The sequence below is a fragment of the Teleopsis dalmanni genome, chromosome 1 (genome assembly GCF_002237135.1).
Source record: "Teleopsis dalmanni isolate 2A chromosome 1, ASM223713v2, whole genome shotgun sequence".
Lineage (NCBI taxonomy): Eukaryota > Metazoa > Arthropoda > Insecta > Diptera > Diopsidae > Teleopsis > Teleopsis dalmanni.
Genome location: NC_051846.1, coordinates 184,375,550 through 184,384,696, shown reverse-complemented (window position 1 = coordinate 184,384,696; position 9,147 = coordinate 184,375,550).

Sequence of the window (9,147 nt, the reverse complement as noted above, 5' to 3'; positions counted from 1 at the left end):
AAACCACTGTATGGTCAGTCCAATAATCTTTCTGTTATAAAAAAAAAAATTGTATTCATCATTATCATGTGTTGATGTCATGTTATATCTATTTTACTATGATTTCTAACAAAAAAATAAAATGCTTATGTTTAATGTAGAGACTACATGAAGGAGAACAAACTATATATTTATACGTACTTTTTCAAGCTCAAAAATATTTATGAGCTGTTAACATTCTCTAGAGGATATATACAATTTTTTTAAGAACTTCAAAACTAGAACAATTTTTAATGTCTCTACTAGAAAAAATTAAAAACACTTACATACTGTTGAATATAAAAGAGTAGGTATGAATATAACGTGGGTGGGTGTGCGAAGTTCGCAGAGGGCGCAGCCCCCTAGTTTAACTAAAAGTAAATATTTGTATATATAAATAATTTTTTTCGTTGTGAAATTGTCCATACAAAAATATATAGCTTTGTCATTATAATATGAAATTAATTGAATAATTTTGGTCAATATAACTTGACGAAACCATTCAAAAAAAAAATGAATATAGTTATACTTGAACAAAATATCGAAATAGCTTAGAGCAGCTGTCAACCTAAAACGATGTAAGGCTTTTATGTCACTAAGTAAAAGTAATTTAATAATCACTACAAGAATTTTGATAGGGCATTGTATGTTAAATTATCATCTTACTTATAGGTTTACTACGGAAGGGAATAAGACCTCTAAAACTTGCTGGGAGTTTCCTTCGCACTGACACAGTTTATGAAATAAAGCACTTTATTGTAGGTTTAATAATGAATATTTCATAAATATTGGATTGGAAGAAATACTCTGAATCCATAGACAGTGCACAATTATTCTCTAGATCCTTTGTAAAATTCCACAAGAAAATAATATTAGCTTAATGAATACATTTAGTCGATTTGTATATCAATTTTTTGAAACATTTCTAATTCTTATATTCATAAGCATCAGGAGGAGAATACTAGGTTGGAATTTGTTATATCGCATAATAACCAAAAACTCTTAACCGATGATATTTTTGAATCTATACAAAAAGCTGAATATCTTTTATTCAATTAAAGTTGACGTGTAGAGCAAAAGATCTGCTATAGTCACATTACTCTGTCAGTACGGAGTCAGTTTTACTTAAAGCGCCTTTTTATTTGGCTGTGTATGTATATGATTTTGTCCTTTCAGTTGGAGCTAAATAAAGGCCTCTAAATTTGTTAGTGTGTTTATGTACGAAATCGTCTATTAAGGTAATCGAATGCAGCTTTGTACATCTTCCCATCACATCTAACAGTAAAAGGCAGATTGTAGAGTTTTATCAAACAATGCATTTGTTATTTATCCATCAAAACTCATTGTAACTAAAAGTCATGAATTGCAAGTAGCACTGATTGAACAGAACTGGCCCCCAGTGACTCTTTTCTATTTTGAAAGTTGAAAGATTGACTATGAAAGCAACAATGTTTTTGCAAAGAAAAAGCAAATTTCGCCGTTCATAAATATTTTGAACACCTTAACGCAATGCACAATTTACTCGTATAGATACCAATTGGAGTATCGTTGGGAAATGTTTATCAAGGAGATAGATTTAGAAGAAAAATGAATAGTAAAATATTCAGAATAATTCTTTCTCTTTTTATACTAAAAAATTATTTAAAAATTTCCTTATAAACATGCTTACAATTTGAATATAATCTTAAACATATGTAAAACAAATCCAATAGAATAAAATATTATCAATTAGTCTAAGTGTTTCTGTGACTTCGAATTCTCATTGGGTTCCAATGTCTGTAGCAGTCTATACGTCCAGTCTTTTCCATTTATTTATAACTTACAGAGCTAAGCATATCGTGATGTGACTGTGAATACATTTTTGATTGGGCTTTTTAATATAATAAATCAAACTATCTTGTGCTTGTTTTTTATATAAAGAATGTCAGTTAGGGATCCTAACAATCAGTTAAGTTATGTTATATAACTATATTTCATGCTACTTCTAAAGTTTTAAGCGATTGGCCACAATTCTAAAAGAGAATCACAATTGTTGAGTTTTTAAAAATTTTAACGTTCGCGACTTCGTACACAAACTGGTGGGATTGAAAGAGAAAATCGCGATATAACGACTCCATTTTAAGACGATGAAAATCTTCTTTCAGCAATTCAATGCATTGTGTAGCAAGTCGTTAGCAACTCGGCCAAATTGCATGAATCACATTTCGAATTGTTTCCGTACTTACCGTATTCACCTGTGTGATTACTACCTCTTCTCAGACCTCAACAAAATAAAAAATACTTCAGGGAAAGAGATTTGATTCCAAAGAAAAAGCGATTGCCGAAACTGGGACATATTTTAAGGTCAAAGATTAATTTCTCTACAAGAGAGGTACTTAAGGTTTCGGAGAAGCGCTGAAATGTTGATGTCTCTTTTGACGGAGACTATGTTATGTTGATGGATAAAACTGAATGTTTCCAAAAAGCCAAAGATAAATCATGCTATAAAAGAGGTAACGTAATGTTAGAGATGCGCTAGAATAATCGTTTTAATATTAAACGAGACTACATTGATCTATAAAGTAGTATCATTGAAATATTGTTTTATAGGTTGCCCTACGGATTTACCAAGCGATGTGTTATATATATTACACATTTTTTTATTAACGTAATTTCATTATTGTTATTATTATAGTTCTTATTTATTAGTTAAATAAGAATTTTTGAATATTTCATTTCGTTCTTGGTTTTTTTTTCACTATTCGATAATTGTGTCGCTATAGTGTAAACACTTGTGCTATTCTCACTAAATATGCTGCGTTAGTTGTAAAGTATACTATATACATAGTACTATACGTATTCCAAAAATGCCAATAAATTGCTTTTACCTAATTTATGCCGGTAATTCTTAAGTTCTTCTATGACTAAGATTATTAAAATGCTCAAGAAAATCGGTCTTCAGTTAAATAATTATTTTCGTAATTTTAATATCTTGTTTGTAGTCTGTTTTCTTTACGCTATCTTTATATACACTTTCTTATTTTCCACAAACCTAATGAGCTCATCTAAACGAACCTAAATAAACTTTACTCGTATTTAATGTATGAAGAGCAACAGAATTAAATAATGAACAGTGCAACAAACAAATAAACAGAAAAATCCTTCCCCCTCTGCGAGTACAAGGACCCAAATTGACTACAGACACATTAAATACAAAGCAAATCAACTAGAAGAATGGTGCCGTCTACAACTACACAACAACAAAGTCTACAACAAAATCTACAACAATGCAAAAACACAATAGTAAATTTAGTACGGATGTGTTGTCTTTGCCGGGCTGTGTTGCCATATCTACAGAATTGACTGCGGTCGTTGCCGCCTAAGCTATAGCATTAATCGCTTCCACCTACGCTTGACTGTATTCGTACACAAGTGCCTCAGTGCTTTAGTGCTGTAGCAATATGGCAACCCTGACAGGCTAATAAGACAAAGCCGACACAAATACTGTGCCGACATTGCTTACTTGAAAGGAAGGAAACAAGTTGATGCCTAATCGATTTAAAAATGAAATGTCCTTAAAGTTGGAAACGACTTTGCATGCACGTTAAGAAATGCTTAGACGCTAAGACAGATTAAGGCAAAGTGGAAAATGACGAAACACGGCTGTTATATAAAAAACTGTTCGATAAAGAATTTAAACTATGTTGTGCTAGTTTATCAGCATTTTTCTATTTTTATATCCTTTAAGGAATAGTTTACTTAAAAGGTTTTCGAATTGTGTTTCTTGCCGTAGTCAAGTAGAGAAAAATATTTAAAAGTTGATGGGAGAAAAGTTGGTTCGTGCGAAAATTTAATTAAAATTTATAAAGAATCTCAATATTGTTTAGTTTTTTCTATAGAAAACTTAATGTTGCGAGTTTTTATGTAGGATTTATCCTTATATGGAAATTTAATATTCATAAGTTTATTCTATTTTAGACGGAATGAAAAATAAAAAAATAGTTTATTGTGTTTGCATAAAAGAACATATGCAAAACCAGTAGAATATTATTTCACATTTTCTATACAAGCTAAAAAACTAGTTCAAACTAACTAATAAATAGTTTCGAAATATATATATTTGCTTATACTATTATTTCTAATATACATAATAAACTTGTAGGAATTTATTTAAACACATTAATTCAAGCATAAGAGATTAAATAAATGAGTATAGGTTAATAATAAGTAAATAGTTTAAGTTAAAGTACCGGATAGCTTAGGACTTACTCTAAAGTGGACTAATGATATAGCAATAGGACAATGTATCAATGTTTCATATAATAATATATTATTTAACACGTCACTTCGTCATTCCATAATGAGCTACTTGGTTTGAAACTTGCAAATTGACATACCATAAGTGAGAGAAGTAAAATAGAACTGATAGATATATAACGATAAAAATAAGTTTAATAAAGGATATTCTAACATATAAGATATTCTAATATATGTTAACAATAAGTAAGTAGTTCAAGTTAAAGTACCGGATAATATTAGATTTACTCTAAAGTATCTCTAAATAGGAACAATAGGACAATATATCAATGTAACATATAATAATATATTATTTAACACGTTACTCTGTCATTCCATAATGACTTACTTGGTTTGAAACTTGAAAGTTAATATAAATGAGAGAATTATAATGGAATTAATAGAACTGATAGTACTATAAAGATAAAAAGTCAATAATAAAGTATATTCTAAAAAATATATTGGAAATTTATGTTCATTTGTATCATCAGAAAAAAGTTGAAACTTTTTATCTAATTTGTTTGTTATTATTTCTTAATATTAAAAGAGTAAAACAGCTTGGGTATGATGAAAGAAATTTTCTCCCTTTAGACCAAAACATATCAAATATTAACAGTGTAACATATTTCAGAAATATTGAGGAATATACTATAGAATCACTAAATTTTTACTACTTATGTGAAGTTAGATTAATATTTAAGAGACGAGCACGTCCTCTACTTCGGAGGATAAAGAGATACTAACATGAACAATATACTTGAGGTTATATCAGCTATAAAAGTCAGTCAAGTCACTCAAGTCACGGAGATCATATGAGTCCATTGTAATATTGCTTAAATGGGATTATTACTGTTTTCTAATTCTGGAGAACCTTATAAATTATACCATAAGTGTGTAAGCCAAAGACTTAATAACCGATAAAATGTGCTATGCTCTTGGTAAGAGTTGAACAGTTACAGAAGATGTGAAAAGTTATAAATTTTTAAGGTTTGTAAACTTGTTATTTCATTAACGTATTATAAATACTTTTAAGAATATTATTACTGGTGTAGATCACCTATTTATATGACGGAAAACAATCGCAAGTTTTCTATCAAATAAATTCGATAATTATAATATATGGTTCATTAAATTGAAAGTAAAAGAAAGCAAAATAAAATAAATAAAAATTTATTTTACTTTGTTATTTTTTAAATGTCATCAAAAGATCATTAAAGTTTAATAAGCGAAAAGAGATAGGTTCTGACAGAAAACATCATTTAAAATATGTACTACAAGTAAATGTACATATTTCAGATACACAATATTTAATATATTATACTAACACAAAAGAATTATAATTAAGTCCCCAAATCAGTAACTAAAGTGATTAAGTCACACTCTTACATATCAAGTCATTATAACTTCAAGATACTATTATGTTTCATTGAAACACAAATGTAAGAAAAATAAATTGCTAAGTAATCTCTTTCACTTCACTTACTCATTAGGCCAATGCTCAACTAAGTTCATAAATACATATTGAAAAATAGGCAACAATCAAAGTGCCAGCTAACAATGATAAAAATAAGTGAATCGAAAACAACAACAACAGTATTAAAAATCACACAAAAAATTCATTTTAAAAATGAATGTTTTACAGAAAACCTCTGTTATGTATTTTTCATGTCGAAAGCTCTATACCACAAAAAGAACTACTAAAATGGACGACGATCGAGAAAACGACGAAGTTATTTCTAGCATTAAGAAAATTTAAAATTAATTTAAAGCATTAAATCAAAATTAAAATAATAGATATTGTTCTAAATTTTATATATTATTTCTTTGCTTCATCAAGTAAAAAATTTATCTTGTGAACTAGTAAAAAGTATCTTCAATTTTTCATTTGCTTGCACTCGCAAAAGTTTTAAGAAACATCAAAAAAAAAGTATAAATAGTTTCAATTTGAAACTTTCATGGTGTTTATATCCTTTGAAGTACATAATGATTTAAAATAAATCCATTTGCACCATAAAGCTTCTTAGTAATGTTTTATTTATTATTCTAGCCAATAAGAATAAAAATAAGGAAAAGTTCAATATCAATTTTATATATTTCTTAGTGTCAACTATTTGCAATGTCCTTTTTCACACTTTCGATAAGGAAAACAAACTAAAACTGGGTTCCTTCATCCCGTTGCACAATTCCATTTCAAATGACAAAAAAGTTTGTTTACAAAGTGAAAATGGATGGGAAGTAACCGATAGGATACAAAAGCGATTTTCGATAGTAGCGCACCATTGCACATCTGTCCTGCAGTTTGCGGTACTCTACTTTACATTGTCTGTGATCGTAAATGTGACAAAAAATTAAATTAAAAGTCGTTTGGAACTATTTTTCAAACTCTTAGCGGTTGAATATGTGCCACCAATTTGCGGTTTAACGCCATCAACACATTTTCTACATAAACCTCTATGTTTTCGTTTCCTATTGTGTGGCGTAGTGTCCTAGCTGATTATTAAGTTATAGCCTGCATAACAATTACCGGAACTTCTTCTATTGCTTACATCCTTTCCACCATCAAAATATATAAATTTTTTGTTGGTTCGTTAAATTGCTTTATAAGTTGACTATGGACGCAATGAGGTCAACGAAACGGAATTGTAAAAACAAAAACAATGAGCCAATCTGGCAACTATAGTACAGAGCAATGAAAAACTACAGTTTTTCCGCTGGACATGACTTGTTTATATTTCATTTTATTTTCTAAAATTTATATATTTTTAGTGCGACTGAATGTTATTTGAGCCAGTGGCAAAATCCAGTATTGAAACGGTTAACTCAAGTGCACATAAGAGCTTTAATATTTGCAAACAACACCCTGGCAGCACATATCCTTGAAATATTTATTATTTAAAAGCACTTTAAAGACTTTAATAGCATAATTTTATGTTATTAATTTATAAACAATTTTTTAACTTATTTTAAATTGCTAATATAATTGTGGAGAAGGAGATAATATTATACATTTTGTACACTCAAAAAAATAATTTGGTTTATTTAATCAGATTTTAAGTAGACCTCAGGTCAAAATATTCTTACTCGATGCATTAGATTGGCTCAACCACATCTTGGCTTTTATATCTTCTACACCACATAAGCTAAAACTTTTCTAATAAAAGGATCAGGTTAATTTACATAGTATGTGGTTAGAGCATATTTTTCTGAGTGGAGTTTTAAATATTAAAATTCAATAAGTTAAGTTAGATAACTTTCTTGATTTAATTAAAGCACAAAGTATTTTGCCTGTTTGACGCAGATTAGCCTAATTATTGAAGAGTACCTGATTACTGGCTATAGACACCCAGAAAGAAGGAAGGAGTTTGAAGCTTAAGGCTTAGGCTTAACATATACCAATATTAATGTAACGTCGTTTAATAAGATAAAATTTTTTTAAATTACTGAAATTATTTAAAATACACAACAGCTTTTTGTTCTTCCTTACGAATTAAATTTCTGTCTATTTGCTAGCTTGACAAGGTCAGAAACTGTTGTCATGGCTTTGCTGACTTAGTGCAAAGCAGGGATACTCTGTAACATCAATCAGTTTCCTCTATCAGTTCGGAGAGGGTCTGAAATTGCTGTAATAGCATTGCTGAGTGTGAAAACAGTAGTAACTACAAGATTCATCTACTTCTAGACGCAATAAGACTGTTACATCAAACAATTTCTTCTTATTGATATGGTAGTGAGGTTCAAGATGAAATGTCAGATAATTCCATTCCAGTATCAGTTTAATTTTGCTGAGATAGTAATCTTACTTGTAATTACGATTCTTAATTTAGCAGCTATATTTGTGCCATGTGTTGCATACGTACCTTCTGCTCAAAAAGTATCCGGATTTTGTTGTTTGTTAACTACTCCTTAAGTAATAGACCTTTTTCAAAATTTTTTTTGTTATATTGGTACACCGTTTCTTGACATATGGCACAAATTAAAGCGCCATCTGTCAATTAGTTTATTTACAGCAGCTGTTAATGTGAGACTACTTCAAGTGCATTTAGCGATTTTTACTATGGAAAATTCTAGTTGTACGCGATTTTTTGACCAAACAAGGCACCACTGTCATCGCTCTGGCACCATATTCACTAGATCTGGATCCGTGCGACTTTTTCCTGTTCCCGAAACTCAAATTGCCTCTTCGTGGTAAGCGTTTTGAGTGGATTGAATCGGTAAAATAGAATTCGTCGAAGGAACTAAAAGCCACACCTGCACGGGTCTACGAAAAGTGTATAGAAGATTGGGTTAAACGTTGGCACATGTGCATCGCTTCAGAAGAGCATATTTTGAAGGAGTTTAAGTAAATATAGAATAAAATTTATTTTTGTGTGTTTTATTTACAAAATCCGAATACTTTTTGAGCAGAAGGTATATTACTCAATCGTTAATTATAGTCTTGCTTGTGAATTGGCTAAGTCTACGATAAGGGTTCGATCAGCAAAAGTTCAACTAAGAATTTTCCAACAGCATCGTTTAGAATAGCTCTACTTGCTATTGACACACCAACGATTATTGTTTATGATACTTGGTCAACAGAAGTCTTGAAAAATGTTTAGAAAGGACGATGTTTTGTTTATAAGATAATAAAATAGTTGAGTTGACTCTCAAACTAAATTGTTTATTTCACAAGGATACGAATCATGTGTATTGTAGGGAGCTTATAACAATACTTGTTATTCAATAAGAAAGTTTAAGTTAAAATCATTAATGTTTTTAAATTTTTGAAACATTACAAAATTCTTTTTCAAAACTGAATAATATATTTTTTATTTAAACATTTCTTGCAGTTGACAATTTAACAATAAAATAAAGAAT